This window comes from Cupressus sempervirens, chromosome 9, assembly GCF_028749045.1.
Source record: "Cupressus sempervirens isolate cs-2001-9-10 chromosome 9, ASM2874904v1, whole genome shotgun sequence".
Lineage (NCBI taxonomy): Eukaryota > Viridiplantae > Streptophyta > Pinopsida > Cupressales > Cupressaceae > Cupressus > Cupressus sempervirens.
Window position 1 is genome coordinate 698,848,139 of NC_143126.1, and position 9,100 is coordinate 698,857,238.

Consider the following 9,100-nt stretch of genomic DNA (forward strand, 5'->3'; position numbering starts at 1 on the left):
TTTGACTTTATTCTTTAACCAAGTCTTAGTTCATTGAATCACAAAGAAAGTCCTTTCTTTGAGGTCTTTTAGTTCTGGTAGTAACCAATTGATATATGGCAATTCTAGTAACTGTATCCGCTCAAAGAAGTAAGGATCAATCAAGTCTGACCCATCCTCTGTTGTGCCTGTCACATCCCATCCCATTTTGTAATCAATGATTTGTTGTATTTTATATCTCATCCAATCCCTTTTTCTAACTTCGAAATCATTCTCACAATTCACCCAATAATCTTCCAATGTGGGGAAATGAAGATAGCCAGGTCCAAGTGCCAAGTTATTTTTAACATACCTGCTACCATCAAATGGAAAGAAATTGTAGAAAGAGTGTAGAGTTATGTTCACCATGGATCTCTCAATATTTTGAGCATCCGAAAAAGATAAACAACTGTAATGTCCAATGCTAATTGGGAAAGGGATTGATCTTTTGTTCCTGCACTTTTTGTTTACTTGACCAATTTGCTTGCAGACTTCTAAAAGTACCAACCTATCATCTATGAAGTGAGGCAACATGAGAGGAAAATCTTGGAAGCCTCTGATGTGGATGTAAGTGAATCAAGGTTATTGTATGAAGAAGCTACCATAAATACTAATGAGACTAGCCACTTCAGTAGAAAATTGAAGTCCTATGTATCCTTGTAAATCCCTAGCAGTGAGCATAGAAAAAGCATCATTCACCCTGTAGAATTGTACATTGCTCTATTTTAATTGCAACTAGGGGTAATAGTTATAAATTTGAGTGGTTAAGCTATACTCCCCATAAGGATTTAGACCGGGCCATGACTTCATACTTGCAATTGCATACATGAGATATGAGGAAATGTAAAATCCTTGATTTGCATTGAATCCTGTCAACTGGTAATGGAGGGCATCGCTAATCATTTCTCCCCAATATATAAATTGTTTCCCAGTGGTGATGTTATTAATATAGAAAAAAATCCAATCTTGAAAATCTTCAGCCATCTGATTTCCCAGCACTCTATTGAGAAGAACTATCATATCAAAAATGTCTTCATTAAAGATATTCCTGCATAACATTCTTGGCAATTGTGATTGTCCTCGCTTGGGTTGATCGAGCCAACTTTTAGCAATAACATTGAGACATGTTTTCTTATTCTGATGAAAATAACCCTGGGCATCTTCTTTAGAATTTTTTGTGAACTCCTCTCTTACTAGCAATCTAAAAGTGATGGATATAGATATTGGGTCCAACTTGCCATGACATTACCTACTACAATCTTGATGTCCCTCGAATTCTGATCATATGCCTTGATACATTCTAAAACCAATTCCACACATTGAACTGCAAGTGGATGTCCTCCTGCATGGGCTAGATCACTTTACATCGTTCGACGTGCTAGGGGTGATTTATCTTCTTTTCTCATCATCTTCCAGAAGTTTGCAATTTCTAAATGCCCCATCTTTGTGTCAGATATTTCAAGGAGTGTGCTTTTTAGTATTACAAGAGGTTCCTTACCCTGAAAATTATACCTCATATTATCACCTGTCAAGGGCTGTCCTGGCAATAGTGTGGAGTCAATAGCCACTTTTCTATATATCAAATTTGATGTTAAATCTTCTTCAATTATAAAACTTCACCACAATCTTCACTTCACTTTGAGAATCTGACTTTTAGATGCAGCAGGGGCATTTCATCAAACAATATGAGCACATCTTTGACTTGGCATTTTGTTGAATAGTTTACATGCATCTGATATTTCCAATGAGCTGATTGCACGCTAGGAAGATGTGAGTTACTTTATATTCTCTATTTAAGAGCATTGATTTCTCAATGGTTTCTCTAAATATTCCATCTTGCACGACTACTTATCAACTATGGAGTGTAGAGTTACGACATGTTATCCCTTAATTTTCATGCTAGCAATATTTCAGACGTAGTGAGAATTACTTAAAAGCTCCATTCTCCACCTGTGGCTTGTTAATGTATTCTTCAAACCATTATAGTGTTTTTTGTATCTCAATGCCATCTATGAGTATATATGTGAGATACACCCATGCTAAGCATCAGTATTCCCTCCTTACTGTGTGTAGGATGAATAAGGACATTTTCTCAAACACTTGGAAATTTCCTCCGCTCCTAACTTTCCTTGCTTGTGGCTTTATCCTTGCATGGTTCTCACTTTAGCTATGCTAATTTGGATTAGTCGCGCTTCATTAGAATCAATAGATATAATGTTGGCATGCTGCCTCACCGGTCATGTGTGAAGAAGATGTTTTTGATGTGATGTTTCAGTGAGCTCAAGAATTCCTCTCGACTTAATGCATTTCAAGTCCACCTTCCTGATGTCACAGACAATGATGGTATGATTTTTCACAGTGAAGCTTTCTATTATCCTTTTGGCTTGTGCGTAATCTCTATATCAGTAGCTTCCTATGTTTTGGATACTGTGTGTTGCTTAAGATTGGACTTGAATGGAATGCACATCTGTATTGAATATGGCATTGTTTCAAACAATTCACATGCCTGGTTCAACCTATCAAAGCTATATTATGTCCCAAGAGGGCAATAAAAAAATGATTCACATGCCTCATTAATGTTGTGAAGCCGCAAATCTCTATTGCATGGATGATTGAGTAACATGCAGACATATCAATTCATATTTGTCTTGACTCAGGACTGTCAAAAAAGTGGAGACATTAGACAACACTAATTTATTGCCAAGACTTCATTGCTTATCGAGTTTGATTTCTAAAATGGCTTCAAGAACTGTTACTTTATTTGTGTTGGTGACAAACCTTGGTAATGACAAGTTAATGAGGTAGTTTCTTTTGTATAGAGCCGTTTGTTTGATAGAGAATAAATTTCAATCAAATTTGCAAAGATGGATATATGTGAAACCAAGCTTTGCGAGGGTGGTAGGACCTTTCTGGTATCGTGAGCACTAAATACATCTATGATTAATGTAGTAACAACAAAGAGCAATTCAAATGATAGTGGAGATCTATTGCTATGTGTTTGATTTGGCTCTATTACAACCCCATCTTGATAGCATCAAATATTGCAAACCTTTGATGATGAGACCATGCTACCTGTGTCTTCATTCATATGCCTTGTCCACCTCTCAATGTGGAAAGAAAATACAGATATGAATAAGTTGTAGAGTTATAATTGCATAAATTTGAATCATCTCAAGGTATTATCAGGTGCAAAGACAAAAATTCAAGCTACCACCTTCACATTCACCATGATTGACATACAAGTGCCTTCTCCATGAATAGAACCAATGTTTCAAATTATTTTAGTGAACTTTATTTAGAGCCAGTGGTTATTTTCAAGTTGAATTTTGGGTTGGGAGGTTCGGGTTAGAATTAGGTCAAAAAGTTGGAGTACAGGGAGAGAGAGTATGGCTAGTATGTGGAGAGAGAAAAGTTGAGTGTGAAAACTCAAACCCTAACTCAAACCATGTACTTCTCTCTAAAAGGTTCTAGTACATGGAGAGAGAAAAGTACGTGGAGAGAGAAAAGTTGGAAGAGAGAGAGTGAAAACCCAAACCAAAACCTTAACCTGTACTTCTCTCTAAAGGTTTTAGTATGTGGAGAGAGAAAAGTACAGGGAGAGAGAAAGTTTGATTTTTCAATAGGACTAATCTCTCTCTCTCTCTTACAAAATAATTAATATAATTAAATCCTTTGTAAAATGTTTGGGTAACAAGCCATTAGAGCTGCAAGTTTTAAAGTTTATTGAAGTTTGAGGTATTATTAGTTTAGGGTTAGTTTAGGGTTTTCTGGTTGAATCCGAATGCTCCCAAATTTTGTAATAGTTTAAATATTTGTTGATTAGAAAAGCAAGCAGGCATACTTGAATCTATTGTTCTTCCTCTTCTATTCATTGTATTTGAGAAACTTGGTTGAAAGGTTAAAACTTGGCTCTCTGGTTTTAATGGTGAAACCATTTGCGTTGAAATATTCTTTAAGTTTTATTTATTTAGTTTGAAACAAAACACTTGGCATCCTCTTTCTCAGTTGGAGCCAAGCTCACTCGACATCCATTGGTGCTGAGCATTTTTTGTGTGCCGAGTCAACTCTGCGCCTGTTTCCTGTCACTTGGCACCATCAAGTGCCAAGCAACCTATCACTTGACACCATCAAGTGCTGAGCAAAACTAGCACTTGACACCTTCATGTGTCGAGTAGTTTTAAGTGCCGAGAAAAGATTTTAGGTTTAGAGTTGTGAGTGTTAAATTTAATTTAATATATTTCTCACAAAACTCTCATTAAAATGGAGGCATATTTTTAGTTAGACCTGACCTAATCTAATATATTTGGTTGCAAATGGAAAGTCTTATTAGTTAGAAATGCTTCTTCACATGTTTCTTTTTATTTGATTAATCGATTGATTTTAACATCATATAGTAATAAGTAATTCCTAAATTAAAAATGCTAAACAGTTAAAGCTAACTATTTTATTTCTAAATTAAAAATGCTAAACAGTCAAAACTAACTAGTTTGTTTCAAATTTAATTTTGTTAAATGTTATTTTTCTTCTAATATAGTTCTACAACCTTTTTTGTAGAAAATTTGAAGGCTCATGGAGTAGAATTCATAAATTCCATCAATGGTAGTTCTTACTAGGTGCTACTTGATGAGTCATCATCTTTGGGTGAAGTAATTCTATCAGTAGGAGCTATAGGAAGCCCTCAGCTTCTGCTCTTGAGTGGAATAGGCCCCTCCAAAGATCTTAAGAAATTAAATATACCTGTTTTAAAAAATGTACCTTTAGTAGGAAAAAGGATCCAAGATAATCCACGCACATCAGTAAAAATATTATCTCCTATGCCACTCAATTTTTCTAGCATACAAGTGGCGGGCATACTAAATAATTAGAAGATCTACATATATGCCAGTAGCTTTCTCCAACAAGTTTTCTCAAATGGATCTACCTTTGTAAATGGGTCTGGACACTCAATCCTTCAGAAAATAGCTTATCCATTATCAAGAGAAAATATATGTCTAACTAGCAAGGATCCTAGAGACAATCCTTTTGTTTGTTATAACTACTATTTTTAGCCTGAAGATATGAAAAAATGTGTGCAAGGTCTCAAGGTAATAGCTGATATTTATGAAACAAATTCTCTATAGAGATTTTCCTTTAATTATTCTAATGGCACAAGTGGGCTACATTTCATTGGCTCAGATCTACCCCAGAATAAATCAGATGAGATGGCCCTAGGAAAGTTCTGCAGAGATAATCTTGCCACCATATGGCATTTCCATGGAGGCTGTGATATTGGCCATGTAATTGATAAAAGGTATTGACTCAAAGGTGTTATTGGAATAAGGATTGTGGATGCTTCCACTTTTAGAGATAGCCCTAGAACTAATCCACAAGCAACCACTATGATGCTTTGAAGGTATCTATCATATGCACATTAACTTTGCATTTGTTATTTGACTTTTAATTTTTGTTATTTGATTATCATTACTTATATTAATGAAACTTGTGAGATTGCAGATATATAGGAGTGAAGATTTTGCAAGACCGTGGGATTTTTGTATGAGTTGAGAAGAATTTTCTATTCAAGATTTTCACAAAAACATTGGAATATTCTAATTTTATAGACAATTTAGATATTATCTAAAACAATGTTATGGCTATGAGGCAATACCATACATGAGAATGTCCAATTAAGATATCTTAAATACAATGATTTAAAAGATGCCAAAAATATCATTTGTAAGACATTTGTATTAAATTTGTCATACCATAGATGTGTATTTTTCAATTTTAATCAAAATAATTTTTATTTTTTTGTATTTCATGATTTATGTAACTTTTAAACAAATATTTTTTCAAAACTACTATTATTTTGTTAATAAATTTTTGATGGAAAAGGTTGACATTTATCTTTATAGGAGAGTTAATTCACTTATTATTTGAAATTTATTATACAACTACCTTATTTATCATATCCTTCAATATATAAATATTATTAAACTATTTTGAGTAGGTGTAATGTCATTGATTTTGCATTTATACCCATTGTGTATGGTACATTTATTTCAAGATTTAAGATTGGAATGTCAAAATTCTAAAGTCTTGATTAAAAAAGGTAGGAAGAGAGTCATGAACCTAGATAATAGCAAAAAAAACATACCATCTCTACCCTGGGCCATAATAGCCAAGCATTAGAGAAGCAAACTCTAACCACAGTGATTAGAGTCCCACCTAGAACTTATAGGGCATCAAAATAATCAAAACATGTCATGTTCTTGAGTAGTTTAAACCATCCATACCTAACATAATTCTAAACTTTAAACTACTAAACTTACTAACCAAAATAAGTGTCTTAATACCCCAAAAATAGTGGGGATTATTAGAGTTATCAATTATCAAAAACCAACTCAACAGAGTTGAGGGCCTAGTAACATAATTTAAAAAACCACATATTAAATAGGTAACCACTAGAAAACTAAAAGAGTGCCTAAAACATATAAAAGAGGAGTTAGGGCTGATTTATTTTCTCCCAATATTCATTAAGGTACTTGATCTCTTCAATCTAGTTCTCGATCCATATGACACTTTATTTCATTGCACTTTTCTTCCTTGGTTTGGCTTGCCTTTCTCAGCTAACTCTTCCCATTGATCACCCCCAACATAGCCTTTGTCATCATTTCCTTCTGTACCTTGCAAATAGTGAAAACAAACACTCTTAATTCATGTCTAGTAATGGCATTTTAAAAACTTATTGTTTAGCTCACCAGTCTTGTCATTAATTTCAGAAAAACTTTTTTCACGATCCTTTTTGAAGTCTTTAGACAATAGGAGGGGAAAAATATTGTTCCCCTACATTAGTTTTATCAAAGGACTTAATCTTTTCATCACTAAAAATCATTAGGTCCACCAACACTTTCGTTTCATTGGGAATCTAGGTATCCTCATCAATATCCTCCACTTTTGCTTCAAAATCAACATCTTCAGAGGAGCAACCCACTACTTTCTCTGGCATTTTATCCACTATTGTCTCTTCCTCCTTATCTTGCATTTGGGAATTGCGAGAATTGTCCTTTCTTTCCTCCTTACATCTCTACTCTTTTTTTTTTTTTAATCTTGTCAATCTTCTCTCCTCATAATGGTATTCCACTTCTATTTTTTGGAGTCCATAGCTCCTTCCTCCACCTCAAAATTAAAAAATTCCTCCCCATCATTTTTGTCAATGTCAATAATGTGTTCCACCATTTTCTTTTTCTAGGGGTACTGGTGGGCCTAGATTTAGCAGAAGCAATCTTACTTTTTTTGGGGGCTTCAAGAAAAAAGGATTGTTCTATAGAAATGTTAAGCTTCTTAGGCTTGGAGAAGTGAGGGTTTTCTATGGATTGGGATGGCTCTAGAGTGGATTTTTTTGAGTAGATTTCTTTAATAACCACTAAAGACATAGGCCCTTTAGAAGTAGTAGGGATTTCAATGGATGAGAAACATCTACAAAACCCCAGATGGTGAGCACATACATGATGGTAAAGGAAAAAAATGAGCCCTTGAGGGGTAGGAGGGTTTTCTCCCAAGATGATAATGTTGACTAGAGAGTAATATAGGAAGAATGAGATGTTTACTTTACCTCATGTCTCAACATGTTAAGAAAAGGAAAATTTTAGCCATGATAGGACATAAATTGATTTTCAAGAGTGAAATACTTGATTAAATAGTAGCATATGGCTCTAAAGGGACTAGAAAGGGAGACTCTATCATAACCATTTCAAGATCTAATTCTAAGTAGTTCTTCTATTCCTTAAAATAATTTTCACCTAAATTTTCTATAATCCAGTGTACCTTTTTTAATTTGAACACCAACATAATCCATGCTTGTCACTTAACTAATCATCTTTGGCATCACCACAAAATTGATACTCCCTATCTCCACCTTACCCTTGTTCCACAAGTAAGAAAACTTAGTCAAGAGGGTGATATTGTGGCTTTTCATCACCAAGATATAAGAATGTAATCCCTCCTTGACAAAATAACCCCAGATATCCTTTTTATGCTTGAATTATTTGTTGTTTCTAGGTTCCACATGTTTTGACAAACCACCCATGATGTTCTTCTTCTCAAAAAATTGGTTAGTTTTCTCAGGGCTCAAGTTGATGCAAGGAGGGATAATAAAGCTAGGGCCAAAGACAAACCTAACTATCCAATCACCTCACTAAATAAACACAATGGAAGAAAGAAACATATAGAACAACACCAAGAAGAGAAGAAACAACAAAACTCTATTGATTCATCAACATACATGTCCAACTATAAGGAATTCTGGGTTATGGCCAACAAAATACAACTTCAAAATCTATGATTAAGATTCAATTCACCATTCTAGAAACATATCATCTCCAAATCTCTTAGTCTCTCTTTAACCTAAACCTAAACACCCCTATTTATAATTTCCAAAATGGTTTATAGAAGATTCTAGATCATTACATAATATAACGACTAACCTTAAGATGGTCAACACACATCTCAAGACAAGATCTGGACATTAAACACATGATCCAAATTAATTACTCAAGTTGACGCAAACTAAGAACCAATCTTAAATAAATGTGGTCAAAGAAGGATTTGAGCATTAACAAATATCGGGTTCACTCAACACATGAAGGAACACTTGGCCAACACTATACAACTTGACTCATATAGAAATTTGGCAATGATTACAACTCAACAACCGTTGGAACTCAGAATTAACTAGAAAAATAAAAAAAGATGAGAAGGATAACAAGGCAATCCAACATGCTCCTACATTAGACAACTAGGGTTGAAAGAAATGATTCTGGTAAATCATGCAAGTGTCACAACTTGAGCTGAATCCAACTCAAATTGAGAAAACTATGTAGCATCTTCAACTTGTACGTTCTTCCACTTTACCAAATATTCATAATTTTGATTACATTTTTCCAACTTTAACTTAGTTTCCTCATACAGATACTTCATAAAACCAACAAATTCTTCCCCTTCAACACTTCTCTTCTCTTCACGAGCAAAATACTTCAAATCTAATAGTCCTCTTGGCTGCATTCCAATAACAATCTCAAAAGGTGTTTTTCTTGTACTCCTA

The 9,100-nt window shown here is 34.3% G+C and overlaps 1 pseudogene; it reads left to right on the forward strand.

Annotated features, from left to right (window-relative positions):
- The first annotated feature begins 2,754 nt into the window (after positions 1-2,754).
- On the forward strand, positions 2,755-5,646 carry LOC149540646 ((R)-mandelonitrile lyase-like pseudogene; annotated as a pseudogene).
- Positions 5,647-9,100: the final 3,454 nt, after the last annotated feature.